General features: G+C 41.4%; 1 long non-coding RNA gene across 1 annotated transcript; it reads right to left on the reverse strand.

The window, feature by feature from the left end:
* Window positions 1-8,869: 8,869 nt before the first annotated feature.
* Window positions 8,870-14,383, reverse strand: LOC124676569. Its single transcript, XR_006993692.1, has 4 exons — window positions 14,300-14,383; window positions 11,206-11,317; window positions 10,299-11,126; window positions 8,870-9,214 (listed from the first exon to the last, which is right to left on the reverse strand). It is a non-coding gene; the product is annotated as an uncharacterized LOC124676569 (long non-coding RNA).
* Window positions 14,384-15,548: the final 1,165 nt, after the last annotated feature.

Below are 15,548 nucleotides of genomic sequence, written 5' to 3' on the forward strand. Positions count from 1 at the left end.
ATTGGACAGATCCCGCCTCCGCCGCTGCCACCACCATAGTCTCTGCTTCTTGCGGGAGTCCTTTATCTGCCTTGCCTCGGGATAGCATCGCGTGAGGAGGGGGAGGATAGTGCAGGAAGACGAGGCCATCGTCCGAGCCCATCATCGGCGTCCAACAGGCGTGTGCACGCGCAACAAATCGCGGTGGAAACTTCCAGTCGCCGCTTCGTCTCGCCACGCCTCGCCGCTTCGTCGCGCCACACCTCGCCGCCGCTCTCCCACGCACTCCGCCACCGCTCAACCTTCGTCGCCGGGATACCGCCGCGCCGCCGCGGGTCGTCCGATTTCCACGGAGTCCGAGCACGTCCCAACGGCAGGTTATACGCGGAGCTTCGCGTCGGAGGCTTCCGCCTCACCCTCGGCACCTACGACTCACCGGAGTTGGCGGCGCGTGCTTACGACGCGGTCGCGTGGCGATTTCGGCGGCCGCGGCGCGACCTCAACTTTTCGGACGTCGAGTCCCTGGAGGAGGCGGAGTTCCTCGCACCAACGCCGTGTCTCGTCGACGACGAGGACCGTCGACGCCACCGCCAGGCGCAGCGCCGGATCGCCATTGCCGAGCACGACGTGGAGCTGATGCGCTAGTGTGACATCGACAACACGGAGGCCTTCTTCGCCGACCTCAGGGCGCAGCGAAGGGTAGACCGGCGCCGCCATCGGGACATCGCCAACCGTGAGATAGTCAACCCAAACACGACTTGGGCTGACGATGATGCTTGCTGAGATGACGTCTGGCGAGACCACCTCTGCCGACGAGTAGACTAGTAGTTTATCTATTTTAATTGTATTTTTAATGGTATTTTAGATCTTTTATTTAGACTATCTTCTATTAAAATGTGTTTGTGGCGCTGTAAATTATGCTTCCGCTGCGGGCGCTTTTTCAGCGGGCTATCCGCGTTGCGAAATAGCACCTCCGGTGGAGGGGAATTCGGCTAGTTTGCAACACGCGAAATAGATTTTGCAGCGCCAAATTATTGCTGTTGGAGATGCCCTAATAAAACTATCAACGCGGTAAAGTAAAATTTAGACTAGAATGCAACAGATTAGTACAAGGGCTGGTGGATGTTGCAAAAAAGACGTCGACCTGGTGGTCTTTGCAACGGCCGGATCAGGACCTGGTGCAAACTGCAATTCCCTCATTAAACCATAACTTTCGAGTGAACGAACAGTCGTGGGAAAAAAAGGAAAAAAATTTCAGACAAAGTAGAACAAACTATCCCGAGGAACAAAAACACAGTTGCTAATGAACTATTTGGGACTAACGAAAACAAGAGTTCGTTCAAACCATTTCACGGCAATTGAAGGTGGAACAAAACTATAGAGTATGCAGAACATGCCGTGTCTACACAAGGAACAAAAAGTAGACTCTACGGAGCCAAATCACACTATAGTTGGAACAAAAAATATCGAAAAGGAACAAATTAAATCTACGCGTAGAACAAAATGGTAGGCCAAAAAGAAACACATAAAAAATTCATTGGAACAAATCTTGAGTGCAAAAATAAAATCATTGGAACAAATCGTGAGTGCAAAAGATTTATCACCTTGGATAATCTCGGTTTTTTCCTCCTCCTTTTAATTTTAAGTTCCAATGAATATATGATTTTCATTTTAAAAGATCGTAACAACATGCATAATCAAATTTCTTAAGTCCAGCAAAAGCTAGAGGTTTTTTGTTCGTATATTTTGCACACACCAAATCTTTCCACAAGCCTTCCATAGTTTCGAATCTCCACAACCATTTCGAAAGAAAGCGCATATTCTTTTTTCACATATCTTTTATTCCCAAATGTCCTTGCCTTTTTTATCTACAAATGTACTTCCGTTTTATCATGTAATAATTTCTTACAGAACTAGCACCTTGATAGAAGAACATTTTTTGAATCTTAGCTAGAGTATCAACAAACAAATTGTAGAAGATGAATAAAGACATATAATATATGGAAATGCTATTCAAAGAAGAGTCAATAAAAAAAGTATGCCACACAGAGAGACATTGATCCTCCTTACCACCCTTCCAAATGTTTTGAATGTCTTTTCTTTCAAATGTTCATATCTTAATTTTCAACATGCGACCATTAACCTAGGGCTCCCAAGTACCTCACAAACGAGTTCCCTATTTGATAGATAAATAAACCATACATCTCAAGTTTCTGACCCTCTACAATAGTCGGCACCAACTCACTCGAATCAAACTTAACTTTTAATTCTATCATATTTTGAATAAGTATAACAAGAGCTTCACATTAATCCCCATTTCCAATTCATCTTTAAACATAACTAAAGTATCATAAGGCTATTGTAGAATACAAACACCTTTAGGTGTTAAATGTGGAACCAATGCACGGATTCAACCATTATTTTGAGTCTTTTCATTCTAGCAACCACATCACCCGCTATATTAACAAGCAGCGGTGAGATAGGATCCCTTTGCCTCACTCATTTGTGAGTTCCAACAGATCCACCCAGATAGCTATTGATTTTTACACATGAAGTTCCTCATCTAACTGATTATTTGATACATCCAGACATACTACCATTGAAACCACTTAGATCCATGCATTGGAAAAGAAACCAACGATTAACTTTATCATATGATTTTCGAAGATAATTTTGAAAACAACACCTTGCAATTATTTCATGATACGTCTCCGACGTATCGATAATTACTTATGTTCCATGCCACATTATTGATGATATCTACATGTTTTATGCATACTTTATGTCGTATTTATGCATTTTTCGGCACTAACCTATTAACGAGATAGCGAAGAGCCGATTCGTTGTTTTCGCTGTTTTTGGTTTCAGAAATCCTAGTAAGGAAATATTCTCGGAATTGGACGAAATCAACGCCCAGGGGCCTATTTTGCCACGAAGCTTCCAGAAGACCGAAGAGAAGACGAAGTGGGGCCACGGGGCGCCGCCACACTAGGGCGGCGCGGCCAGCATAGGGCCCGCGCGGCCCTGTTGTGTGGGCCCCCGTGACCCCTCCGAGGCTGCCCTTCCGCCTACATATAGTCTTCGTCGCGAAACCCCCGTGCACCGAGAGCCACGATACGGAAAACCTTCCGGAGACGCCGCCGCCGCCAATCCCATCTCGGGGATTCAGGAGATCGCCTCCGGCACCGTGCCGGAGAGGGAATCATCTCCCGGAGGACTCTTCACCGCCATGGTCGCCTCCGGAGTGATGAGTGAGTAGTTCACCCCTGGACTATGGGTCCATAGCAGTAGCTAGATGGTCGTCTTCTCCTTATGTGCTTCATTGTCGGATCTTGTGAGCTGCCTAACATGATCAAGATCATCTATCCGTAATGCTATATGTTGTGTTTGTCGGGATCCGATGGATAGAGAATACTATGTTATGTTGATTATCAATCTATTACCTATGTGTTGTTTATGATCTTGCATGCTCTCCGTTATTAGTAGAGGCTCTGGCCAAGTTTTTACTCTTAACTCCAAGAGGGAGTATTTATGCTCGATAGTGGGTTCATGCCTCCATTAAATGCGGGACGATGACGTGAAAGTTCTAAGGTTGTGGATGTGTTGTTGCCACTAGGGATAAAACATTGATGTTATGTCCGAGGATGTAGTTATTGATTACATTACGCACCATACTTAATGCAATTGTCTGTTGTTTGCAACTTAATACTGGAAGGGGTTCGGATGATAACTCTGAAGGTGGACTTTTTAGGCATAGATGCATGCTTGGATAGCGGTCTATGTACTTTGTCGTAATGCCCAATTAAATCTCACTATACTTATCATATCATGTATGTGCATTGTCATGCCCTCTCTATTTGTCAATTGCCCGACTGTAATTTGTTCACCCAACATGCTATTTATCTTATGGGAGAGACACCTCTAGTGAACTGTGGATCCCGGTCCTATTCTTTTACATCGAATACAATCTACTGCAATACTTGTTTCTACTGTTCTTCGCAAACAATCATCATCCACACTATACATCTAATCCTTTGTTACAGCAAGCCGGTGAGATTGACAACCTCACTGTTTCGTTGGGGCAAAGTACTTTGGTTGTGTTGTGTAGGTTCCACGTTGGCGCCGGAATCCCTGGTGTTGGGCCGCACTACATCCCGCCGCCATCAACCTTCAACGTGCTTCTTAGTCCCTCCTGGTTCGATAAACCTTGGTTTCTTTCTGAGGGAAAACTTGCTACTGTGCGCATCATACCTTCCTCTTGGGGTTCCCAACGGACGTGTTAAATACGCGCAATCAAGCTCTTTTTCTGGCGCCGTTGCCGGGGAGATCAAGACACGCTGCAAGGGGAGTCTCCACAATCCAATCTCTTTACTTTGTTTTTGTCTTGCTTTATTTTATTTACTTTCTTGTTTGCTGCATTATATCAAAACACAAAAAAATTAGTTGCTAGCTTTACTTTATTTACTGTCTTGCACTCTATATTAAAAACACAAAAAAAATTAGTTACTTGCATTTATTTTATCTAGTTTGCTTTATTTACTACTGCTAAAATGGGTACTCCTGAAAATACTAAGTTGTGTGACTTCACAACCACAAATAATAATGATTTCTTATGCACACCTATTGCTCCAACTGCTACTACAGCAGAATTCTTTGAAATTAAACCTCCTTTACTGAATCTTGTTATGAGAGAGCAATTTTCTGGTGTTAGTTCTGATGATGCTGCTGCCCATCTCAATAATTTTGTTGAATTGTGTGAAATGCAAAAGTATAAAGATGTAGATGGTGACATTATAAAATTAAAATTGTTTCCTTTCTCATTAAGAGGAAGAGCTAAAGATTGGTTGCTATCTCTGCCTAGAAATAGTATTGATTCATGGACTAAATGCAAGGATGCTTTTATTGGTAGATATTATCCCCCTGCTAAAATTATATCTTTGAGAAGTAGCATAATGAATTTTAAACAATTGGATAATGAGCATGTTGCACAAGCTTGGGAAAGAATGAAATCTTTGGTTAAAAATTGCCCAACCCATGGATCGACTACTTGGATGATCATCCAAACCTTTTATGCGGGATCGAACTTTTCTTCGCGGAACCTATTGAATTCAGCTGCTGGAGGTACCTTTATGTCCATCACTCTTGGTGAAGCAACAAAGCTCCTTGATAATATGATGATTAATTACTCTGAATGGCACACGGAAAGAGCTCCACAAGGTAAGAAGGTAAATTCTGTCGAAGAAACCTCTTCCTTGAGTGATAAGATTGATGCTATTATGTCTATGCTTGTGAATGATAGGACTAATGTTGATCCTAATAATGTTCCGTTAGCTTCATTTGGTTGCCCAAGAAGAACATGTTGATGTGAACTTCATTAAAAATAATAATTTCAACAACAATGCTTATCGGAACAATTCTAGTAATAACTATAGGCCATATCCTTATAATAATGGTAATAGTTATGGTAATTCTTATGGGAATTCTTACAACAATAATAGGAACACACCCCCTGGACTTGAAGCTATGCTTAAAGAATTTATTAGTACACAAACTGCTTTTAACAAATCTGTTGAGGAAAAGCTCAATAAAATTGATATTCTCGCTTCTAAGGTTGATAGTCTTGCCTCTGATGTTGATCTTTTGAAATCGAAAGTTATGCCTAATAAGGATATTGAAAATAAAATTGTTACTACAGCAAATGCCATCCAAGTTCGAATTAATGAGAATATAAGATTGATGGCCGAATTGCATGCTAGGTGGGAAAGAGAAGAAAATGAAAAACTTGCTAAAGAGAATAATGTAGCTAAAGTTTGGACTATTACCACCACTAGTAATGTTAATGATTCACATGTTGCTACACCTCCTACTATTAATGGTAAAATAATTGGTGTTGGCAATGTTACTACTCCTAGTGCAAAGCGTGCAAAATTGCCTGAAACTGCTAAAACTGCTGAAATTGCATGTGATAAAACTGCTGAAATTTTTTCCAACATTGGGGATGATGATCCCATTGCTTTAGATTATAATGGTTTGGATTTTGATGATTGCCACATCTCTGAAGTTATAAAGTTCTTACAAAAACTTGCTAAAAGTCCCAACGCTAGTGCTATAAATTTGGCCTTTACAAAACATATTACAAATGCTCTCATAAAAGCTAGAGAGGAGAAACTAAAACTTGAAACTTCTATTCCTAGAAAGTTAGAGGATGGTTGGGAGCCCATCATTAAGATAAAGGTCAATGATTTTGATTGTAATGCTTTATGTGATCTTGGTGCAAGTATTTCCGTTATGCCTAAGAAAATTTATGATATGCTTGACTTGCCACCATTGAAGAATTGTTATTTGGATGTTAATCTTGTTGATAATGCTACAAAGAAACCTTTGGGGAGAGTTGATAATGTTCGCATTACCGTTAACAATAACCTTGTCCCCGTTGATTTTGTTGTCTTGGATATTGAATGCAATGCATCTTGTCCCATTATATTGGGAAGACCAGTTCTTCGAACTGTTGGTGCTACCATTGATATGAAGGAAGGTAATATTAAATATCAATTTCCTCTCAAGAAAGGTATGGAACACTTCCCTAGAAAGAGAATGAAGTTACCTTTTGATTCTATTATTAGAACAAATTATGATGTTGATACTTCATCTCTTGATAACACTTGATATACACTTTCTGTGCCTAGCTGAAAGGCGTTAAAGAAAAGCGCTTATGGGAGACAACCCATATTTTTACTACAGTACTTTTATTTTATATTTGAGTCTTGGAAGTTGTTTACTATTGTAGAAACCTCTCCTTATCTTAGTTTTGTGCATTGTTGTGCCAAGTAAAGTCGTTGATAGTAAGGTTCATACTAGATTTGGATTACTGCGCGTAAACAGATTTCTTTCTTTGTCCACGAATTTCGACATGCCTCTCTGTAGGTAGCTCAGAAAAATATGCCAATTTACGTGCGTGATCCTCGGATATGTACGCAACTTTCATTCAATTTGGGCATTTTCATTTGAGCAAGTCTGGTGCCTCAATAAAATCCGTCTTTACGGATCGTTCTGTTTTGACAGATTCTGCCTTTTATTTCGCATTGCCTCTTTTGCTATGATGGATGAATTTCTTTGATCCATTAATGTCCGAGTAGCTTTGTGCAATGTCCGAAGTGTTAAGAATGATTATGTCACCTCTGAATATGTGAATTTTTATTATGCACTAACCCTCTAATGAGTTGTTTTGAGTTTGGTGTGGAGGAAGTTTTCAAGGATCAAGAGAGGAGGATGATACAATATGATCAAGGAGAGTGAAAGCTCTAAGCTTGGGGATGCCCGGTGGTTCACCCCTGCATATTTTAAGAAGACTCAAGCGTCTAAGCTTGGGGATGCCTTGGGCATCCCCTTCTTCATCGACAACATTATCAGGTTCCTCCCCTGAAACTATATTTTTATTCCATCACATCTTATGTGCTTTGCTTGGAGCGTCGGTTTGTTTTTGTTTTTGTTTTTGTTTGAATAAAATGGATCCTAGCATTCATTGTGTGGGAGAGATACACGCTCCGCTGTTGCATATGGACAAATATGTCTGATACGTCTCCGACGTATCGATAATTTCTTATGTTCCATGCCACATTATTGATGACTAGAAGGACCTTGCGCGTCTTGCCGCGCCGTTCTTTGCTTTTATCGTTTAACTTTTGCAATCTGTACACATAATCTGACTAATCAGTCTACACATATGGAAATAATACCACTCCCATCTTCCATGCAACCTGTGTAGGCACAACCTCACAAATCAGTTTATAGATATGCAAATAAAACCACTTTTATCAGCGAAGTATTGCACCCTCCAGAAAAGCATAAAGCAAACAAAATGGTGAATGATTGTATATCAGTGAACTGCTAAAATATGTACCGGAAGAACAAAAAAAATTAACAAACACAAACGAAAAACAACAACAATGGACCATCTCCTGAAAACATGATATATCCATAAAGTTCCTTACAATTTTTTTTGCGAAGAACCAATAAAATGTATAATCCTTTTTCAATCTTCTTTTATACTGAAAATGGTGTGACTGAACACAACATCAAACAAGCCCCAAGCACTCTAAGTGACATGTTGTATAGAGGAGGATATCACATGTATCGGTGATGTACTGTAATTTGAGCTGATATAAGTGAATTCTAGTAGATCTACAAAATTTAAAGAGCTCATCTATAATCACATCATCTTTTCCATGTCTTTTACATGTATTAGATTAAGAGATAACTAAATTTCTATGGTACAGGAGGAGAGAAGTAAACATACTTTAAGCACAAATGGCTAGGCTGAGCTTTTAATAACAGCCATAGCGAGAGTTCAGCCTTGTGGCTGGCTGGCTCTGCGCTGGAGAAACTACCATCCATAACTGGACCATATTGACCAGAACTCCACCTGGTTGTTGGTGCTGCAAAATTAAACTATTGGCTGAGGAAGGGCCCCAACAGTTGTTATTGTCCACGAAGATAATGTGTCCTCAAGTGCTTGGAGAGAAAAGGAAACATAACCTAATAATGGTGTAAAGCTAATATTCAAATCAGCATTGTTGAATCAAAATGACATCATCCATAGTTGAGCATGCCTTCAGAAGAAAAGGTCTACAAAAGGATATGTGAAAAGTGAACCTAAAATATTCATATTAAATAACAAACAAACAGAACTTCCACATGTTCACTAATATGCACAATATGATTGTATTCCGTGCAACAATCTAAATGGCCGGCTAAAGCAATAGTGGCACATACCACTTTGCACATTGATTGTTGTTATAAGTAGAATACTGAATGATATGAGAGGAACCTGATTAGTATCCAGGAATTACAATTCTTTAATATCCACTGCTTATCCGTGTGTATCTAGTAATTAGAGCATAACATGTTACATAATTTCTATGATACATGGTACGGATACAAATACAAGAAAGGGTTAAGTGTGTGGGAAAAGAGGAAAATAAGTTATTTTGCAGCGCAGAGACTGAATAAAACATTGCAACACACATGAGTTTGTGTGGACTGCTTCACATTAGTTAGCTTCACACTATTGGAGGGTTAATCGGTAGAACGTATACATGCCTAGATCATACATTATCAGTCTTAAACTCTTAATTAATTAGCTTTATTTTTGTGTACTGCTCTGAACATATCAGTCGCAAAACATCACATGGATAGGCTCCCAACCTCCCTTTAAAAGCTGCCGCTCCAGCAACATCTGGAAAAAGCATGAAACAAAGGATACATGTAGAACTCTCGCTAGATAGATGCAGTTCTAGTTAGGGCAAGAGATCAATTGGAACATAAAAGGTCAATGCGGATATGTCCATGAATTATCAGGCATGACCTTTTCTACGAAGGTGTCATCAACAAAGACCCCATGCCAAGAGCAGAACAGACAAGTACTCCACTATTATTACCAGTATATGTTTCCCAAGAGTAAAACTGAATAATATTACCAGGAATACATATTGCACTATTATTGCAGATCATGGAATCATGTATGCCATAACGTGCATCTTCTCACCATTCAGAATGCATCCATATATGTGACTAATTCCAACAAGTAAATGGCTATTCAGGCATATGCAAACATCCAAAAAGGACCATAGCATCTAATTTCATCTACGCAGAAAGATACAAAATGTGCAAGATGATAATAAGGAGGGCATAAAGCCAATAATCTGGAAGCTAATAACAGCAGCATCGATGATACATTAGCAAATTTTTAGTTCACCCAGCATAGTAATGATAGCAATTGAATTATAATCAATCCAATTTCTAAGCCAAAGCACCACGTAGGTAATACATGGGTATTAGGACAAAATGAGTATTAGGATAAAATGAATGTAGGGATATACCAAAAATTTAACAACTGCGGAGGAAAGAGAAGAAATTAGAGGAATGTTGGCTTGAATTAAGGGGCAAAGCACCAGGTGATGGGCAGAGAGAGAGGAAAGAGAAGAGTTGACAGGGCATTTCAGAGGAATGTTGGCTTGAATTAATGGCAACTAATTGGAAACACCAGGAACAATGATAGTATTAACAGAAATTGAATCAAATTCCACGGTTTCAGCCAAAAGAACACACAGGGATAGCATCATAAAGTTTGCAGCAACTAACCTTATTAACTCAAAGTTTGCAAAGAATCAGCGGTAACTAATATGCAACACAACAAATGCATTTGCCACATTAATCGAGTAGACAAAACTATGAGCTAAACACCATACTCGAAGAACACATAAGAGGATTCAGAACTGATACCAAGTACTGCAGAACGTCAGTAGTTGATGGTTACCTACCAATGACATCATCCGTACTGCAAGACTGTAACTATGTAGCACGGACTCCAGAGCGGGAACTTAATGGCTCCTTACTCTGCATATGGACGGTTGTTGGATCTTCTTCACCGGTGGATGGGCGAAAAAGATCAATGGATACCTCAGTGCTGAGACGTGCATCCCCAGTACCCTGCGCACATAAGCTTTGACATGCAATGTATAGAATTTCATTTTTTTAAGTTTCATACCCATGAAGATGTGGAGTCAAATTATCTTTTTCGAACCAGCTTTACATAGAAAAGATGGAATTTTCTAGCAAAAGAGAGACCAAAAATAATATGTTGTACTTTCAGGCAACACGACCCCAATGCATAAAATCAACAGAAACTCTGAGAATTGACATCCATGCCTGAAAGTGATTGGGCGAGAAAAATCTACAACAGTGAGAAAATATTAAATAATGAAAACTTTGTCTCTGATAAAAGATAAGTAATCTCTAATCCTGACCAAACAGATAGACAATGTGAACTTGGAAGTGTAAGACGCCAGCCAATTAGTAACAGTTGCCGGAAAAAGAAAATGGAGAGATGGTGAAATATGAAATTCTGTGTGTTCTGCATAGCTAGGACCATATATTTTCAAACCGTTTATAACACTCTTTTTGTTAGCCAACTGAAAGAAAAGGTGTGATCAACCAGAAGAGACACCTTTATCAAAAAGTACTCCTAACAATGACTGGCATCACGTGGATATGAGCAAACACACCTTTTCACAATGTCTACAATAAAAGTGAAGTTCCCTGGTGCTATTTAACCTTCTGCTCTTTGCAAGATCTATGTGGTAAAGTTCCTGCCACATGAAAATAAACCAAACCCGTCATGCAAAAGTATGAAAATATGGAATTTAAGAACAGAGAGGTACCCCTTACCTACAGCCTGGTTCATCTCTTGTTATTCATACTCAGTAGTCTTGTGAGACTTTAAACCTTCCGCTCTTCCCAAGTGAGATCCAGTCTATGATAAAGTTTCTGTTCAATAAAACTAAACCACTTGCATCATGCAAAAGTAAAACAAATATATAGAACTCTAGGAGGGGAGTACCTCTTATTTATAGCCTTGATCATTTCTTGTTTTACATACTCATTAATTAATGTTGGCATGCCACGAGAACTAAGCTGACCTACGACTAATACATTCAGTGCATGAGCAAAGGTAACTGAATCAATAGTGGATACTCAGTCGCCACATAGTACTTTTTTGAACTATTGCTTGTATTACATCATGAAACAGAAGTTTAGTTACAATCATCCTTAGTCAGCTCCAGTGCATCAGGAGGAACTGATCCATAATGGCTAGGGTGTGGTTGCTATTGGTGGCCGAGAAGCTGCCGCTAGCAAAGCGGTGCAACCTCACGATGTGAGTCTGCTAGCTCCTCTCCACATCCAGTGCTTGTGGGTGCGCTCATATATGACTACATCATCCTTATTATACTGTACATAGAAGAAAAAATGGTAGAACCCAGATGAATACCCCCTTCTATAATGCGAGATTTTGAGAGGCCTTTAGATGTTAAACCAGGGCAGCAATATCATGTTAAAATTTTAGTTGCTTATGCACTTGGGCCAACATAGATGGATACAAGTATGCAAGCATTGTAAAGATACTATCTGCATGCACCAACAATGTTGGCCTTTTTAGAGTATAACTAACTAAATTAGAACTTAATTTTGATTTTGGTGACCATCGCTGCAGCAAAGTGTGCATCATATTATTTCTCAATAGCATCGTCAAACAACATTCATCTTTTATATTTTCAAGTAACTATATCCCATGAAGCCAAATTGGTGAGGAATTTCATACTGCAATTACATTAGAAAAAGGTGAAAGCATCCTACAAATAATACCCCGTAGCATGGTGTTGTGCATATTACCTGGAGCTATTAATGAATGAAGGGAAAATCTAATCATTGGCGCCGCACCAGCAGTCGTTCCGTGCGACGCCTACGGGATTCGGAAAACGTGTACGCCCCCCTATAGGGCCGCGCGACAGTTCACATGCGAGCTCGTTCGATATTTTTTTAGGGAAAATCTACGTACAGGCTTACACTTATTGAAAAACGATTCGCTCTACTCTATGGCACGGACAGCGAACGGCCCCACTTATGCTGGCGTGTGCTCCGACGCAGGTAAGACGTAGTTTTTTTTCATGTAAATTGGCTGTGCAAGAGAGTCTAATCAACATGCAGTGCTACAGTTCGCTATAATGTGAAGAGCTTGCGCGTGCCTGCTACGTAGCTCTAGATGGCCTATGGAGTAGTACTGTTTTCTACCGCACCCACATATCTGTTATTTTTTAAATAATTTGGTATTTGTTTCAAAAAAACCCTGTGGCTGCACTAAAATAACTTGGTAGTAATTGTAATAATGTAGTACCTTACTCGCAAAAAAAAATGTGGTAGCTATTGCTAAATAATCTGATAGGTATTAAAAAATAATCTGGAAACTGTATTTGCACAATCCAACATTTGTTTCGAAAAATCCAGTAGCTATTAAAAATAACCTGGTGGCTGTTGTTAAATTTTGCATAGCTATTGTTAAATAACCTGATAGCTAATACCAACTAATCTGGTAACAATATCCGAGAACCTGTTCATTGTTTCGACAAAATAATGTACTCCATAGCTAATTTTAAATAACCGGGTAGCTATTGCTAAATAATATGATAGCCTTTTCTACCTAAACTGATAGTAAAATTCAAAAACCTGCTTTTGACAGGAAGATTTGTGAGGTTTGCGTAAAATACTAGGGCATGAATATACGATCAATATGATAAAAAGGCTAGTAACAAACGATGGCAAGTACTAGTACTCCGTACTAGTATAATCCTCCTACATGCATGCACTTTTTGGCAAATGATGGCCGGCTGATGGGACACGTTAGCTGATGGTTTGCATGCCAGCAGTTTTCGCGTCTCACGTGTGGGCTCGCTTTGGGTGAGGAGACAGGCTGCATGCGCGTTCAGGTCAGGGGAAGGGGGCAGTGTTGCCTGCGCGCTCACATAGGCCAACATGACACGGAAGAGCTGCCGCCGCACGGATTAGTAAATATGCGGCGCCGCCCGGTAGCATAGTCCATGAATGAAACCTACAAATGCCTATTAATGAATGAAACCTACAAATGCCACAATCTATCCATTTTAAATAGCATGCCTCACGTGCAAGTTTCACAATGCCCGTAGGTGTGTCATAATGCCAAAATACTATTCCAGGTTTGCACCCAATTTGAAAAATGATAGGTAGCCATTTGAGGTTACAGATCTAATAGCTCTTAGATGACAGACGGCAAAATCCAATAGCAGTTAATATGACCCAGATGAACAACAAACAATGACTACATTTTGTGTGCTAATCAAGAACAAACCAGCGGCCACCATGGGGGCAACCACATCTCCTTTTCCTCGGGAGCTTACAGCTCTTGGAACACGTATCAATTATCATGAGTCATTTCCATGCCAACGCTCCTTTTCACGACTAAACAGAGTAAGAACAATGGTTTTTATAAAGCTGGGTTCACTGTAATGCTCATAATGCTCATGCAAGAGAAGGATCCAGTTAGATTTGATGTCTGAAATATGTAGGTACTGACCGATTCATGTTGGATGCAGTAACAAAATTGCTTTCAATACTGAGATTGATTCTTCTACATGGTCTGCAGAAATCCACATGAGGTGAGTGGTGGATTTTCTTTTCAACCATACATTTACACCTATAATTTGCAGGCCCTATTTGTGCGTAGTTTTCAATAATTGAATCCAGCACAAATATCAATCTGCAGGCCCCCCAAGCCCCCAACTCTCCGAAGAAGTGGAATCCAAAAGGCATATAAAGAGGCAAAAAAAAAAAGCAAACCCATCTAAGATGAGAATATGCAGTTCATGCACATTGATTTAAAAATACAGTCAAATAGAATCGATTGGGGGGGGGGGAGGGGGATTGCTCCTTTGAAGTGGGGGATCCGACCTACCACTTGAGTGCTCCTTGTGCCAACCGGGTGTACAGGAGGAAGCGGCCAACATCAAAGTTATCAGAACAGGCGTCGCTGCTCGGCTCATCGGCGAGTGGAGGAGCGCCGCAGAGGTGCAGTGTGCATCAGCGGCCGGGGACGTCGGGATGCGCAGGAACCAGGATGTCATGGACGGTGAGGTTGAGAGCGCGTGTGGATGCGGCGCAGGGCGTGGGAGCCGGGTCGGCGGCGAGGCCGAGAGGGAGCCGGGATGCGGAGGCGGCGTGGCTGGGAGCACGTAGAGGGCGTTGGGAAGTGGGGGAGAATCGATTTAACGGCAGGGGAAAGGATCGGGAGGGGCGAGCGAAGGCATTGACTTTTGGAGAAACCGCCTTGATCACCGGACCGCCATGTTCAGAAACGAGCGACACCTCTAGCTGCGTGACACGTCCCGAGCAACGAGAGCGGCCGCATTTTTTCCTTGCCTGCGGGGCCCGCGAAAGGGACCTGCAGAACGCCCAGGAGCGCCGGCAACCCTGGGAGCTTAGTGCTCTTTAAGAATATCTACATGTTTTATGCACACTTTATGTCATATTCGTGCATTTTCTGGAACTAACCTATTAACAAGATGCCGAAGAGCCGAGTTGCTGTTTTCTGCTGTTTTTAGTTTCAGAAATCCTAGTAACGAAATATTCTCGGAATTGGACGAAATCAACGCCCAGGGTCCTATTTTGCCATGAAGCTTCCAGAAGACCGAAGAGGAGTCGAAGTGGGGCCACGAGGGGCCGCCACCATAGAGCGGCGCGGCCCAGGCCTTGGCCGCGCCGACCTGTGGTGTGGGGCCCTCGTGTGGCCCCCCACGCTGCCCTTCCACCTACTTATAGCCTCCGTCGCGAAACCCCTGAAAAAAAAGAACCACGATACGGAAAACCTTCCAGAGACGCCGCCGCCGCCAATCCCATCTCGGGGGATTCTGGAGATCTCCTCCGGCACCCTGCCGGAGAGGGGATTCATCTCCCGGAGGACTCTTCACCGCCATGGTCGCCTCCGGAGTGATGAGTGAGTAGTTCACCCCTGGACTATGGGTCCATAGCGGTAGCTAGATGGTTGTCTTCTCCTCATTGTGCTTCATTGTTGGATCTTGTGAGCTGCCTAACATGATCAAGATCATCTATCCGTAATGCTATATGTTGTGTTTGTCGGGATCCGATGGATAGAGAATACCATGTTATGTTAATTATCAAGTTATTACCTATGTGTTGTTTATGAT

This window comes from Lolium rigidum, chromosome 7, assembly GCF_022539505.1.
Source record: "Lolium rigidum isolate FL_2022 chromosome 7, APGP_CSIRO_Lrig_0.1, whole genome shotgun sequence".
Lineage (NCBI taxonomy): Eukaryota > Viridiplantae > Streptophyta > Magnoliopsida > Poales > Poaceae > Lolium > Lolium rigidum.